The sequence below is a fragment of the Lynx rufus genome, unplaced genomic scaffold (genome assembly GCF_022079265.1).
Source record: "Lynx rufus isolate CCGP_SWC_20201006 ecotype Redwood Valley unplaced genomic scaffold, mLynRuf1.p SCAF_2, whole genome shotgun sequence".
NCBI classification, from domain to species: Eukaryota; Metazoa; Chordata; class Mammalia; order Carnivora; family Felidae; genus Lynx; species Lynx rufus.
In genome coordinates, this window is record NW_025814834.1 from 11,425,703 (window position 1) to 11,439,669 (window position 13,967).

At 41.5% G+C, this 13,967-nt stretch overlaps 1 pseudogene; it reads left to right on the plus strand.

Moving 5' to 3' along the window:
* The first annotated feature begins 13,055 nt into the window (after positions 1-13,055).
* Positions 13,056-13,503, plus strand: LOC124514733 (protein mago nashi homolog; annotated as a pseudogene).
* The last annotated feature ends 464 nt before the right edge of the window (positions 13,504-13,967 follow it).

Here is a 13,967-nt window from a genome sequence, read left to right on the forward strand (position 1 = left end):
GGAAAAGATCAGATGTCATAATTCTAGTCAAGGTCTATAATTCAGATCAAGACTTCAGAGTCAGACTGGCATTGGCTGTGTGGACAAGAAAGATGACAGTAAAATGTTTCAGACCCTCATCGTCTTCTTGTAAAGATGTCTTTAGAACACATAAATTCGGAACTGAAGTAAGCTATGTTATGAGGCCAAATTTTCTCAAGGAAGTAAACCACAGGCCCTGCAAAATGTGCCCAGGGAAATGGAAATAGACAACAGGGAGGTAGTCAGGTGCTTGGGTCCAGCCAAAGCCAAAGATGGCAGAGAAGGGCCTCCCCCAGCGGAAGGCCCCCCTCGCCGCCTGAGTCTCCCTCCTCCCCTCTCCCGAGTCCTCGCTACTGACACCATGGGGTTCTGTGGCCGTGCTGGCGGCGGTGGCCGTGGCTGCGGAAGGGCAGCGGCCAGCAGGAGAGCTGGAAGAAGCAGTGCCCCGCCTGGCGGCCAGCGGCCCAACCTCTGGGCAGGTGCTGCGGGGGACGGGCTCGGTCCCGTGCCGAGATCTTGAGCCATTTTGAACTTTCGTCTCTTCCGGGCCACCTAAATAGCAAGCTTGGAATTGAAGAGATACCTGACTAGAAGTCAGAAGTCCCAAGTTCAAGTTCACGCTCTGCCACAGCAACCTGACGACAAACACATCATCCTAGCCTCCCTGAGTCGTACTGTCTTCCTCACTCGTCTATAAAATAATAAGGTTGAACTAAGAATTTCTGAGGACCTTTACAGCTGTAGCAGCGTACGACTCCATTAAGTCTGAAAACTAAATTCACCATGTCCCCACCTCACAGATTCCCTTATTTACCTTGGCTATGGTGGACCTTAAAGTTTGTGCATATATATATACACATACACAAATATAAACATACACATATATAAAAACACATGTATCAGCACATACATATATGCACACACATAATATAAACATATGTATCAGCATATAAATATAAAAGCTCTCAATCCAATATGGTCTAGCAATCAAAATATACACTGCAAAAAAAAAAAAAAAAAAAAAAAAAGAAGAAAAGAAAAAGAAAAAAGGCCACAGCTCACTCCTGAGGGTACAAAACCTCACATTAATGAACTCACTGCTTTTTCATATTTTTTTTCTTTTGAAATATTTACTTTTCTGCCTGTGAAACTTCTGCTGCACTTATATTCCTACTTAAACTAATGGTTATGTACTATATATTTCTTACAATTTCCAGTGTTCTCAAATTTTCCTAAAATATTCAAAAAAAATTTTTTAACGTTTATTTATTTATTTATTTTTTTTTTTCAACGTTTATTTATTTTTTGGGACAGAGAGAGACAGAGCATGAACGGGGGAGGGGCAGAGAGAGAGGGAGACACAGAATCGGAAACAGGCTCCAGGCTCTGAGCCATCAGCCCAGAGCCTGACGCGGGGCTCGAACTCCCGGACCGCGAGATCGTGACCTGGCTGAAGTCGGACGCTTAACCGACTGCGCCACCCAGGCGCCCCAAACGTTTATTTATTTTTGAAAGAGAGAGAGAGAGAGATGGAGTGTGAATGGGAGAGGGGCAGAGAGAGAGAGGGAGACACAGAATCCAAAGTAGGTTCCAGGCTCTGAGCTGTCAGCACAGAGCTGGAAGTGGGGCTCGAACTCATGAACCGGGAGATCATGGCCTGACCCGAAGTCGGACGCTTAACTGACTTTACCCAAACATATTTCTAAAAATAAAACTGCAGAAGTCAAATTCAGTGATCCAGGGTCCAGTCACCAGCCTCGAGTTTGTGGAGGGTCAGTGACAGCAACACTGGGGGTGGCTTCCTGGAACCGCAGCTGGAGTGGTACATGCTTGAACTCAGTTATTCCACGTGGGGCTTCTTGATTTCCATGACTTCTAACTACGGCAGGTGCAGCAGCACCCCAGCGCCCCATTCAGCAGTTAGGTCCTAGGGAGCATCTCTGGAGGCCGGCCTGGAACCTGCCCCCGTCCCCGTCACCAAGGCCCCCAGCAATTTTGTACCCATAATTCCTCAATTACCTCTCTGAGACTTTGGAGTTTCTGCAATCGACACTGGTAGGCGAAATGCCCCTCGACCATCGTTCTGTGTCAAACTGCAGCCACCCTCCAAAGCGGGGAGGAATCGCAGCTCCCTGCCTGTCTCGATAGAATCCTTCCTTTTCCCGAACACTTGCTGCTTCAGCATGGCATGTGAGAAGTCACTTCTGTCTTTTCTATCCTTGGTTTTTGTAACATTCCTTTTTCGGGGTTTTTTTAGTTGTAAAAAGATAGAAATCCATTGAAAACAGTGTCAAAGGGGTGACTGATTATAATATAGAGGCATCTGACCGAAAACAAAGACAGAACCTACAGTCAGTCTTCGTGTGGTAGGAATCAAGAAGAAGAAAACCTTTGAGAAGCCAGATGGCTACTCTTTCTCTGACTCACTCTAAAGCCACATGGTCTGTCACTTCTTTCTGCACATCTGCATTTCCTCCTCCTCCGCTTCCTTCTTTTGCGCCGACTGGTTTCTCTATTTCCCCGGGTATGACTCATGAATTTATATGACCTGGTAGAGACTGTGAGTTGCCCTCCCAGTACCCTCTGTTTCCTACTCGCTCTGCCCCCTGCCATTTTACCTGGGCACAAATCAGTTGAAATAATATTAAAAAAAATAATAATACATATAATAAATATTATGTAATCCCCAGACCCCCTTGCAGCTAAATGTTGTCACATGGCTCCATTCTACCCAACGAGACGGCTCTTTAAAAGAAAGAAGGTGGGCCTTTCTCTTCCTTTATCCTTCTCAGTGGAGAATAGATATGATGGTTAGAGCTATGGCCGCCATACTTCCATCATGATAATGAAGGGATCAAAGACATGGTGGGGTCCAGAAGGTGGAAGGGTCTCTGAGGAAGTGGAGCTATCATTCAGGCTCTTGAGTACTTACCTCCAGACTTCTTATGAAGAACTAATTTCTGTCTTATATAAGCCATTGTTATCTTGAATTTCTTTTTACCTGCACCTAAAGCCTAATCTTAATTGATAGGTGTGTGTCCTCCCCATTTCATGCATAACAGACAATAACTACGGTCTTTTCCTTTTCCTTTTTTTTTAAATTTTTAAAAAAAATTTACTTATTTATTTTGAGAGAGAGAGAGACAGCGTGAGTAGAGGAGGAGCAGAGAGAGAGAGAGAGAGAGAGAGACAGAGAATCCCAAGCAGGCTCTGCACCGTCAGCACAGAGCCCAATGAGGGACTCGAACTCACGAACCCGTGAGATCGTGACCTGAGCCAAAACTGAGGGTTGGATGCTTAACCAACTGAGTTATCCAGGCTCCGCACTAGTGTCTTTTTCAATTCTAAGATCTCAGGAGAGATTAGAAGAGCTTAGCTTCTGTATCTACTTGTATTCCAATTAGCAATGACTGGTGGGAGCCAAGTTCCAGAATACAAATGAGGTACAGAAGGTCTACTCATGTTAACTGTGGGGGTTGTTTTTACAGAAGGAGGTATATGGGTCAGAAAGCTACCTTCAAAGTTGTCTGCTGGGAGGAGCCAAGATGGCGGAACAGCACGGAAGCTTTTTCTGTGCCTCGCGTCCATGAGATACACCCAGACCAACACGAAACCATCCTACACACCTAGAGAACTGATGGGAGGATTAACACAACAATCTGCACAACCTGAACCACAGAATTCAGCAGGTATGCGGCGCAGAGACCTGAACGTGGGGAGCGAGAAGCCGCGAAAGGTAGGGAACTGCTTTTGTGGGTGGAGAGAGGACAGAGACTGGGGGCGGGGCAGAATATGGGAAAAGCACCCCTCCCCAAAAGCAGCTGGAGAAAAAGTGGAAAATTGGAAACGGCCGCAGGGACTAAACTAAGAAGGGAGAAAGGAGAAAGGAGAGGGTTTAAATTCCATTAAGACTGTAAACAAGGGGAGCACAACGGCTGCAACTCTGCAGCTCCCTACCTGGCGGGGAAGGGCGAATCCCCAGGAGCAGAGTGGGGTCCGGGAGGTTCTCGGGCCACAAGGGGAAAAGCGGCTCCACTGCTGGAAGGACATTTGGTGGAGACGGTTGAAGCCACCTGGTCCCAGCAGACCCCCGAAAACGGCCACATTCACTGGTGCTGGAACAAGGTCATTAAGGGTGAAGCCTGGTGCCAGATGTGTGTGGTGATTTTCCACAATCCCTGAAACACTGCTGCTACACTGTCTCGAGAACTTTTTCTGGGGAGGGCTGGCACCTGGCGGCAGTCTCGGGGCACCGGCAGCAGCAGGGTCCAGCGGGTGTTCCTGGGTGCAGCCAACATTTGGCCACTGCTCATTCGGCCATTGCTGGGTGAGACCCTCCCGCAGAGGGACGGAACGGGTCAAAGCCGCAGTCCTTCGGAAGTAAGGGTCCGGGAAAACAGCCAGGGGAAAAGAGAGAGGTACTGCCTGTGGCCTGGTCGTGGGGAGTCAAAGAGCAGGGAGTGGAAGGAAGACAGCGGAAGACGGAGGACAGACTGGGTAGCTGGGTCGCGCATTTTCACCGCTCCCGCACATGCGCATATGCACCTACGACCACCGCAGCAATCCACCCCAGTAGGCTAGCAGCGCCATCTAGTGGAGAATGGAGCTGTTACACTGAGCCCCACCCATCTGGGCCAACTTCGCTCTTCAAGAACGCAAGTCTCACCGCCGGCTTAATTTATGGACTATAAAGAGCTACATAGACTGACTTCTAGGGGAAAACGAAGCAATTTCCGTCTTACTTCAATCTGTTAGCAGGTTCATCTATTCAATTTTCTTTTTTTTCTTTTTCCTTTTTCTCTTTTACAATTCTTTTTCTTGAATACAGAAAGAAAAATTCATTTTTATTTTCAATTTTTATTAAAAATATCTTTCTTTAAGTTTTATACTATATTTTTTACTTTTGTGTAAATTTTTTTCAAATTCTACTTTATTTCCATCATTTTATTTTAGTCTACTTCCGTGTACTCACCTTTTCAAATTTTCAAACAATTTCCTCTTTTTTCTTTCTTTTACTTTTTTCCTCTTTTTTGTTTCTTTTCTTTTTCTTGAATGCAGAAGGAGAAAAACTTCATTTTTACTTTCAATTTCCATTAAAAATATTTTTATTTAATTTTATTACTACATTTTTTGCTTTTATGTAAATTTTTTCAAATTCTATTTTACTTCCATCATTTAATTTAGTCTACTACAGTGTATTCACTTTTTCAAATTTTCAAATGATTTCTTTTTTTCTTTTCTTTTCCTCTTTTTTTCTTTTTCATTTCTTTTCTTTTTTCTTAAGTACAGAAAATGGAAAAATTCATATTTATTTTTAATTATTATTAAAAATATTTTTCTTTAATTTTTTTCTACTATATTTTTTACTTTTGTGCATATTTTTTCAAATTCTATTTTATCCCCATCATTTCATTTTAGTCTACTTCAGTGTATTCATTTTTTCAAATTCTCAAACGATTTCCCTTTTTTTTCTCCCCCCCCCCCTTTTCCCCCTCTAATCTGTCAAATGACTTTCAACACCCAGACCAAAACACACCTAGGATCTAGCATCATCTATTTGATTTGTGTGTGTGTGTTTTTAATTTTTAATTTTAATATTTTTTAATTTTAATTGTTTAATTTCAATTTTTCTACCTCATTAATTCCTTTTCTCCCTTCAAAATGACAAAATGAAGGAATTCACCCCAAAAAAAGAGCATGAAGAAATGACAGCCAGGGATTTAACCAACACGGATACAACAAGGTGTCTGAACCAGAATTTACAATCGCAATAATAATAATACTAGCTGGAGTCGAAAATAGATTAGAATCCCCTTCTGCAGAGATAAAAGAAGTAAAAAACAGCCAGAATGAAATTAAAAATGCTATAGCTGAGCTGCAATCATGGATGGATGCAGTGGCGTCAAGGGTGGACGAGGCAGAACAGAGAATCAGCAACATAGAGGACAAACTTATAGAGAATAATGAAGCAGAAAAAAGAGGGAGATTAAGGCAAAAGAGCACGATTTAAGAATTAGAGAAATCAGTGACTCATTAAAAATAACATCAGAATCATAGGGGTCCCAGAAGAGGAACAGAGAGAAATAGGGGTAGAAGGGTTATGTGAGCAAATCATAGCAGAAAACTTTCCTAACCTGGGGAAAGACACAGACATCAAAATCCAGGAAGCACAGAGGACCCCCATTAGATTCAACAAAAACCGGCCATCAACAAGGCATATCATAGTCAAATGCCGAAAATACTCAGGCAAGGAGAGAATCATGAAAGCAGCAAGGGAAAAAAAGTCCCTAACCTACAAGGGAAGACAGATCAGGTTTGCAGCAGACCTATCCACAGAAACTTGGCAGGCCAGAAAGGAGTGGCGGGATATATTCAGTGTGCTGAATTAGAAACATATGCAGCCAAGAATTCTTTATCCAGCAAGGCTGTCATTCAAAATAGAAGGAGAAATAAAAAGTTTCCCAGACAAACAAAAATTAAAGGAGTTTGTGACCACTAAACCAGCCCTGCAAGAAATTTTAAGGGGGACTTTCTGAGGGGAGAAAAGATGAAAAAAATATATATATACATATATACCAAAAGCAACAAAAGATTAGAAAGGATCAGAGAACATCACCAGAAACTCCAACTCTACAAGCATCATAATGGCAATAAATTCATATCTTTCAGTACTCACTCTAAACGTCAGTGGACTCAATGTTCCAATCAAAAGACATAGGGTAACAGAATGGATAAGAAAACAAGATCCATCTATATTCTGTTTACAAGAGACCCACTTTAAACCTAAAGACACCTTCGGATTGAAAGTAAGGGGATGGAGAACCATCTATCATGCTAATGGTCAACAAAAGAAAGCCGGAGTAGCCATACTTATATCAGACAATCTAGACTTTAAAATAAAGACTGTATCAAGAGATGCAGAAGGGCATTATATCATAATCAAGGGGTCTATCGACCAAGAAGACCTAACAGTTGTAAACATTTATGCGCCAAATGTGGCAGCACCCAAATATATAAATCAATTAATCACAAACATAAAGAAACTCATCAATAGTAATACTGTAATAGTAGGAGACTTCAACACCCCACTCACAGCAATGGACAGATCATCTAATCAAAAAATCAACAAGGAAACAATGGCTTTGAATGACACATTGGACCAGATGGACTTAACAGATATATTCAGAACAAGTCATCCTAAAGCAGCAGAATATACATTCTTCTCCAGTGCACATGGAACGTTCTCCAGAATAGACCATATACTGGGACACAAATCAGCCCTAAGTAAGTGCAAAAAGATTGAGATCACACCGTGCATATTTTCAGGCCACAACGCTATGAAACTTGAAATCAACCACAAGAAAATACTTGGAGAGGTAACAAATACTTGGAGACTGAATGGGGTAACCAAGCAGTTAAAGAGGAATTTAAAAAGTATATGGAAGTTAATGAAAATGATAACACCACAACCCCAAATCTCTGGGACACAGCAAAGGCAGTCATAAGCGGAAAGTATATAGCAATCCTAAAGAAGGAAGAAAGATCTCAGATACACAACCTAACCTTACACCTTAAGAAGCTGGAAAAATAACAGCAAATAAAACCCCAAACCAGCAGAAGACAGGAAATAATAAAGAATAGAGCAGAAATTAATGCTATCGAAACCAAAAAAACGGTAGAACAGATCAATGAAACCAGAAACTGATTCTTTGAAAGAATTAACAAGATTGATAAACCACTAGCCCATTTGATCAAGAAGAAAAAGGAAAGGACCCAAATAAATAAAATCAAGAATGAAAGAGGAGAGATCACAACCAACACAACAGAAATAAAAACAATAATAAGAGACTATTATGAGCAATTATATGCCAATAAAATGTCAATCTGGAAGAAATGGACAAATTCCTAGAAACATAGACACTACCAAAACTGAAACAGGAAGAAATAGAAAATTTGAACAGACCCATAACCAGTAAGGAAACTGAATTAGTAATCAAAAATCTGCCAAAAACAAGAGTCCAGGGCCAGATGGCTTTCCAGGGGAATTCTACCAAACATTTCAGGAAGAGTTAACACCTATTCTCTTGAAACTGTTCCAAAAAATAGAAATGGAAGGAAAACTTCCAAACACTTTCTATGAAGCCAGCATTACCTTGATTCCAAAACCAGACAGAGACCCCATTAAAAAGGAGAACTATAGACCAATTTCGCTGATGAACATGGATTCAAAAATCCTCAACAAGGTATTAGCCAACCGGATCCAACAGTACATTAAAAAAAATTATTTACCATGACCAAGTGGAATTTATACCTGGGACGCAGGGCTGGTTCAATATCCGCAAAACAATTAACGTGATTCATCACATCAACAAAAGAAAGGATAAGAACCATATGATCCTCTCAATAGATGCAGAGAAAGCATTTGACAAAATACAGCATCCTTTCTTGATAAAAACCCTCAAGAAAGTGGGGATAGAAGCAGCATACCTCGAGATCATAAAAGCCATATATGAATGACCCAATGCTAATATATCATCCTCAATGTGGAAAAACTGAGAGCTTTCCCCCTAAGATCAGGAACAAGACAGGGATGTCCACTCTCGCCGTTGTTATTCAACATAGTATTGGAAGTCTTAGTCTCTGCAATCAGACAACACAAAGAAGTAAAATGCATCCAAATCGGCCAGGAGGAGGTCAGACTTTCACTCTTTGCAGATGACATGATACTCTATATGGAAAACCCAAAAGATTCCACCAAAAAACTGCTAGAATTGATTCATGAATTCAGCAAAGTTGCAGGATATAAAATCAACGCACAGAAATAGGTTGTATTCCTATACACCAACAATGAAGTGACAAAAAGAGAAATCAAGGAATTGATCCCATTTACAGTTGCACCAAAACCCATAAAATACCTAGGAATAAATCTAACCAAAGAGATAAAAAATCTATACACTGAAAACTATAGAAAGCCTATGAAAGAAATTGAAGAAGACACAAAAAAATGGAAAAAGATTCCATGCTCCTGGATAGGAAGAACAAATATTGCTAAAACGTCGATACTACCCAAAGCAATCTACATATCCAATGCAATGCCTATCAAAATAACACCAGCATTCTCCACAGAGCTAGAACAAATAATCCTAACATTTGTACAGAACCAGAAAAGACCCCGAATAGCCAAAGCAATCTTGAAAAAGAAAACCAAAGCAGGAGGCATCACAATCCCAGACTTTAAGCTATACTACAAAGCTGTAATCATCAAGACGGTATGGTACTGGCACAAGAAGAGACACTCAGATCAATGGAACAGAATAGAGAACCCAGAAATGGACCCACAAACGTATGGCCAACAAATCTTTGACAAAGCAGGAAAGAATATCCAATGGAAAAAAGACAGTCTCTTCAGCAAGTGGTGCTGGGAAAACTGGACAACGACATGCAGAAGAATGAACCTGGACCACTTTCTTACACCATACACAAAAATAAACTCAACATGGATGAAAGACCTCAATCTAAGACAGGAAGCCATCAAAATCCTCAAGGAGAAAGCAGGCAAAAACCTCTTTGATCTCGGCCACAGCAACTTCTTACTCAACACGTCTCCAGAGGCAAGGGAAACAAAAGCAAAAATGAGCTACTGGGACCTCATCAAAATAAAAAGCTTCTGCACAGTGAAGAAAACATCAGCAAAACTAAAAGGCAACCAAAGGAATGGGAGAAGATATTTGCAAATGACATATTAGATAAAGGGTTAGTATCAAACTCACCACCCCAAAAGAACAAATAATCCAGTGAAGAAATGGGCAAAAGACATGAATAGACACTTCTCCAAGGAAGACACCCAGATGGCCAACCAACACATGAACAATTGCTCAACATCACTCATCATCAAGGAAATACAAATCAAAACCACAATGAGATACCACCTTACACCTGTCAGAATGGCTAACATTAACAACTCAGGCAACAACAGATGTTGGCGATGATGCGGAGAAAGAGGATCTCTTTTGCATTGTTGGTGGCAATGCAAGCTGGTGCAGCCACTCTGGAAAACAGTATGGAGGTTCCTCAAAAAACTAAAAATAGATCTACCCTACAACCCAGCAATTGCACTACTAGGCATTTATCCGAGGGATACAGGTGTGCTGTTTTGAAGGGACACATGCACCCCCATGTTTATAGCAGCACTATCAACAACAGCCAAAGTATGGAAAGAGCTCAAGTGTCCATCGATGGATGAATGGATAAAGAAGATGTGGTATATATATACAATGGAGTATTACTTGGCAATCAAAAAGAATGAAATCTTGCCATTTGCAACTACGTGGATGGAACTGGAGGGTATTATGCTACGTGGATGGAACTGGAGGAAATTAGTCAGTTAGAGAAAGACAAAAATCATATGACTTCACTCCTATGAGGACTTTAAGAGACCAAACAGATGAACATAAGGGAAGGGAAACAAAAATAATATAAAAACGGAGGGGGCAAAACAGAAGAGACTCATAAATATGGAGAACAAACTGAGGGTTGCTGGAGGGGTTGTGGGAGGGGGGATGAGATAAATGGGTAAGGGGCATTAAGGAATCTACTCCTGAAATCATTGTTTCACTATATGCTAACTAATTAGGATGTAAATTTTAAAAAATAAAAAATAGGGGCGCCTGGGTGGCTCAGTCGGTTGAGCGTCCAACTTCAGCTCAGGTCATGATCTCACAGTTCGTGAGTTCGAGCCCCGCGTCGGGCTCTGTGCTGACAGCTCAGAGCCTGGAGCCTGCTTCAGATTCTGTGTCTCCCTCTCTCTCTGCCCCTTCCCTTCCCTGCTCATACTCTGTCTCTCTCTGTCTCTCAAAAATGAATAAACATTAAAAAAATAAATAAATAAAAAATTAAAAATAAAATTTAAAAAAGTTGTCTGCTATATTCCTTCTCTTCATTTGTAAGTGGATTCCCTTTCCTGCTTTATCCCTAAATATCTTTCCCTTGATAATACAGATTATATTTCTACATTTTTACACAATTTTTCAGATACTTACTCTTAGCTACAAGTGGAGAGACTACCTAAAGCCAGGTGGAAGTAGGCTTTGTTATGGCCACTACCAAATCATGCTACTTAGTTTTGGTCCTCTGGCAAAGAGTCTAGAAGTTAGGTAGAGTCCAACAAGTTCAGGTCCCTTTGAACACCCCAATACCTAAAGAGTTCTGTAATTCAACTCCTTATGGGGATGGGAAAGCATGTGAAATTGCCAAGTCCACCTGCTAAAATAAGTAACTACCTCTTCCCATGCAGTTATCTCAGTAATAAATACATAATTTACTTATATATTATTATAATTCTGTAGCCATATAATCTATATAACTCAGCGGCATGGCAGTTTCTAGCAGTGAACTTTTATAAAATAAATATGAAATTATTCTAGATAACCTCAACCATGCAGAAGTATACAAACCATTCAACGGGACTATCCCCCTTCTCACAGCGCCACTGAAGGGTAGTGCTCTGTACTGGTGATCCTTCCGTCATTTTCAGAGGTTTGTGTGCTATGGTGATGGGTGGGGATGCTTAATCCATTTGGTACGAAGAGTCATTTTCTGTTTGGACCCCAACGTGGAACTAACGCTTCAGTGTCCCTTACCAGACACGCCCAGTGTAACACATGCCCCATGCCCTCCTGCTTCTGCAGGTTGGGGTGCCACTCTCTGAGACCATGACGCCTGAGCTTGTGGATGACACCGACTCCACTTCTGCACTCACTCAGCCATTCGTCATTCCCAACAGCATCCGCTGCATGCCTGCTCCGGGCCGGAATGGGGACCACTCGGGGGCAGAAGGAAGGCATGGGAGGCATTAGAGCCGCCTAATGTTTGAATCTCTTCCGGACACACGTTGGTTTGTATCTCATCCCCCACTTGGACTCAAGCATAACTGAGTGACCCTTTGGCCAAGCAAATGTGGCAAGAGGTGATGTGGATCTCTTCTGGACAAAAACCTTAAGACCTCGTATGTGGCTCCTCGCATCTTTTTACTCTGCCTCTATAGTTGTGAGAGCCGGGGTAGAGATGGCTGTGCCTCTGTCAGCCTGAATCTCTCAGTCATTACCACAAGCAGAGCCCTCTTGTTGACCCACGGATGGCCAATTAGCACGAGAACTTTTGTATTTCATTTTATTTATTATTATTTTTTAATATTTAAAAAAAAATTTAAATTTGCATCCAAGTTAGATAGCATATAGCGCAATAGTGATTTCAGGGTAGAATCCAGTGATTGGTCCCCTACATATAACGCCCAGTGCTCATCCCAACGAGTGTCCTCCTTAATGCTCCTTGACCATTTAGCCCATCCCCCTATCCACCAGCAACCCTCAGTTTGTTCTCTATATTTAAGAGTCTCTGGTGTTTTGTCCCCCTCCCTGTTTTTATATTAGTTTTGCTTCCCTTCCCTTATGTTCATCTGTTTCGTATCTTAAATTCCACATGAGTGAAGTCATATGATATTTGTCTTTCTCTGATTTCTCTTAGCATAACACACTCCAGTTCCATCCATATTATTATTTTTTTAATGTTTATTTGAGAGACACAGAGAGAGAGAGAGAGAGAGAGAGAGCATGAGCAGGGGAGGAGCAGAGAGAGAGGGAGAGAGGGAGAATCCAAGGCAGGTTCCAGGCTCTGAGCTGTCAGCACAGAGCCTGACACGGGGCTGGAACTCACAAACTGTGAAATCATGACCTGAGCTGAAATCGGACACTTAACCGACTGAGCCACCCAGGCATCCCATATATGTTCATTTTATTATTGAACGTTTTCCAAATAAGGAACTTCCATAGGTGGTAATAATATCAATACCACAGAAAAAAATCATGTAAAATGGATATTCTTGTTTTTATTTTTTATAAGGCATACTAGTCAAATATATTAGAGAAGCAGATCTTAAACCCATCTTTTTTTTTTTTTTAGTTTTCATCTCTTTATTTTCTTGCATAAATGTATCTAACACATACTACAGATTCCCCCCCCCCCACTTTCCTTGTCCTATGCAGTCATGAAGAGTGACCTTTATCTGTGTTATTATGTGGGTCACAAGGGCAAGTTCGACCAAGACTTCCTGCAGTTGTGGTTCCTACCTGACAGGAAATTGAGGTGTGCCAACAACAGCAATTATACAAATGATGTTACGATCAGAAAAAGAGGCTTACGTACATAAATGTGTGATACGGCAACTGAGGAGAATAATTAATGACAATGAAAAAGCCTGAGAGGACGACGCTTTGTGGCCTCCTGCTGACAGGGTGCGCTGGCAGGAGCTTGAAATTGTCATTGCAGATGAACACGTTTCTTTGACCACATCAAAGATTGGCTCTCATTGATGTCATTCAATCCAAGGATCCAGAAGGCGTCCTGGTGCTTTACTGTCTTGCCCAGGACCTGAAGTGTTTTGTCTTCAGTCTTACTAGATGACACTTCAAGATTAAGCCAGTGTAGGGGCGTCTGGGTGGCTCAGTCAGTTAATCGTCTGACTCTTGATTTAGGCTCAGGTCATGATTTCAGTCAAGGTTGTGATATTGAGCCCAATGTCGAGATCTGTGCTAACAGCGAGGAGCCTGCTTGGGCTTCTCTCTCTCCCTTTCTCTCTTCCCCTCCCCTACTGATACTTGCTCTCGCTCTTTAAATAAATAAACTTTTAAAAAAGATTAAGCCAGTGTAGATTGGATACTGGGGTGGACACAAGTTTGTGTGTGGGGTGGGTGGGAGTAGCTGTTTTTAATCATTATCAGGAAATTTTTGTGTCTATCAGGGAAACATTTTATTATAAACTATAAAAGCTTGTTTTTAACAAATACATAATGAAGTGCAAATAAACCCCAATTTACTTCCTTAACAGTTCTCATAATAATGTCCTGCCCTACTGGACTCTGAACTACTTCCCGCAATTATTTTTCATAAGT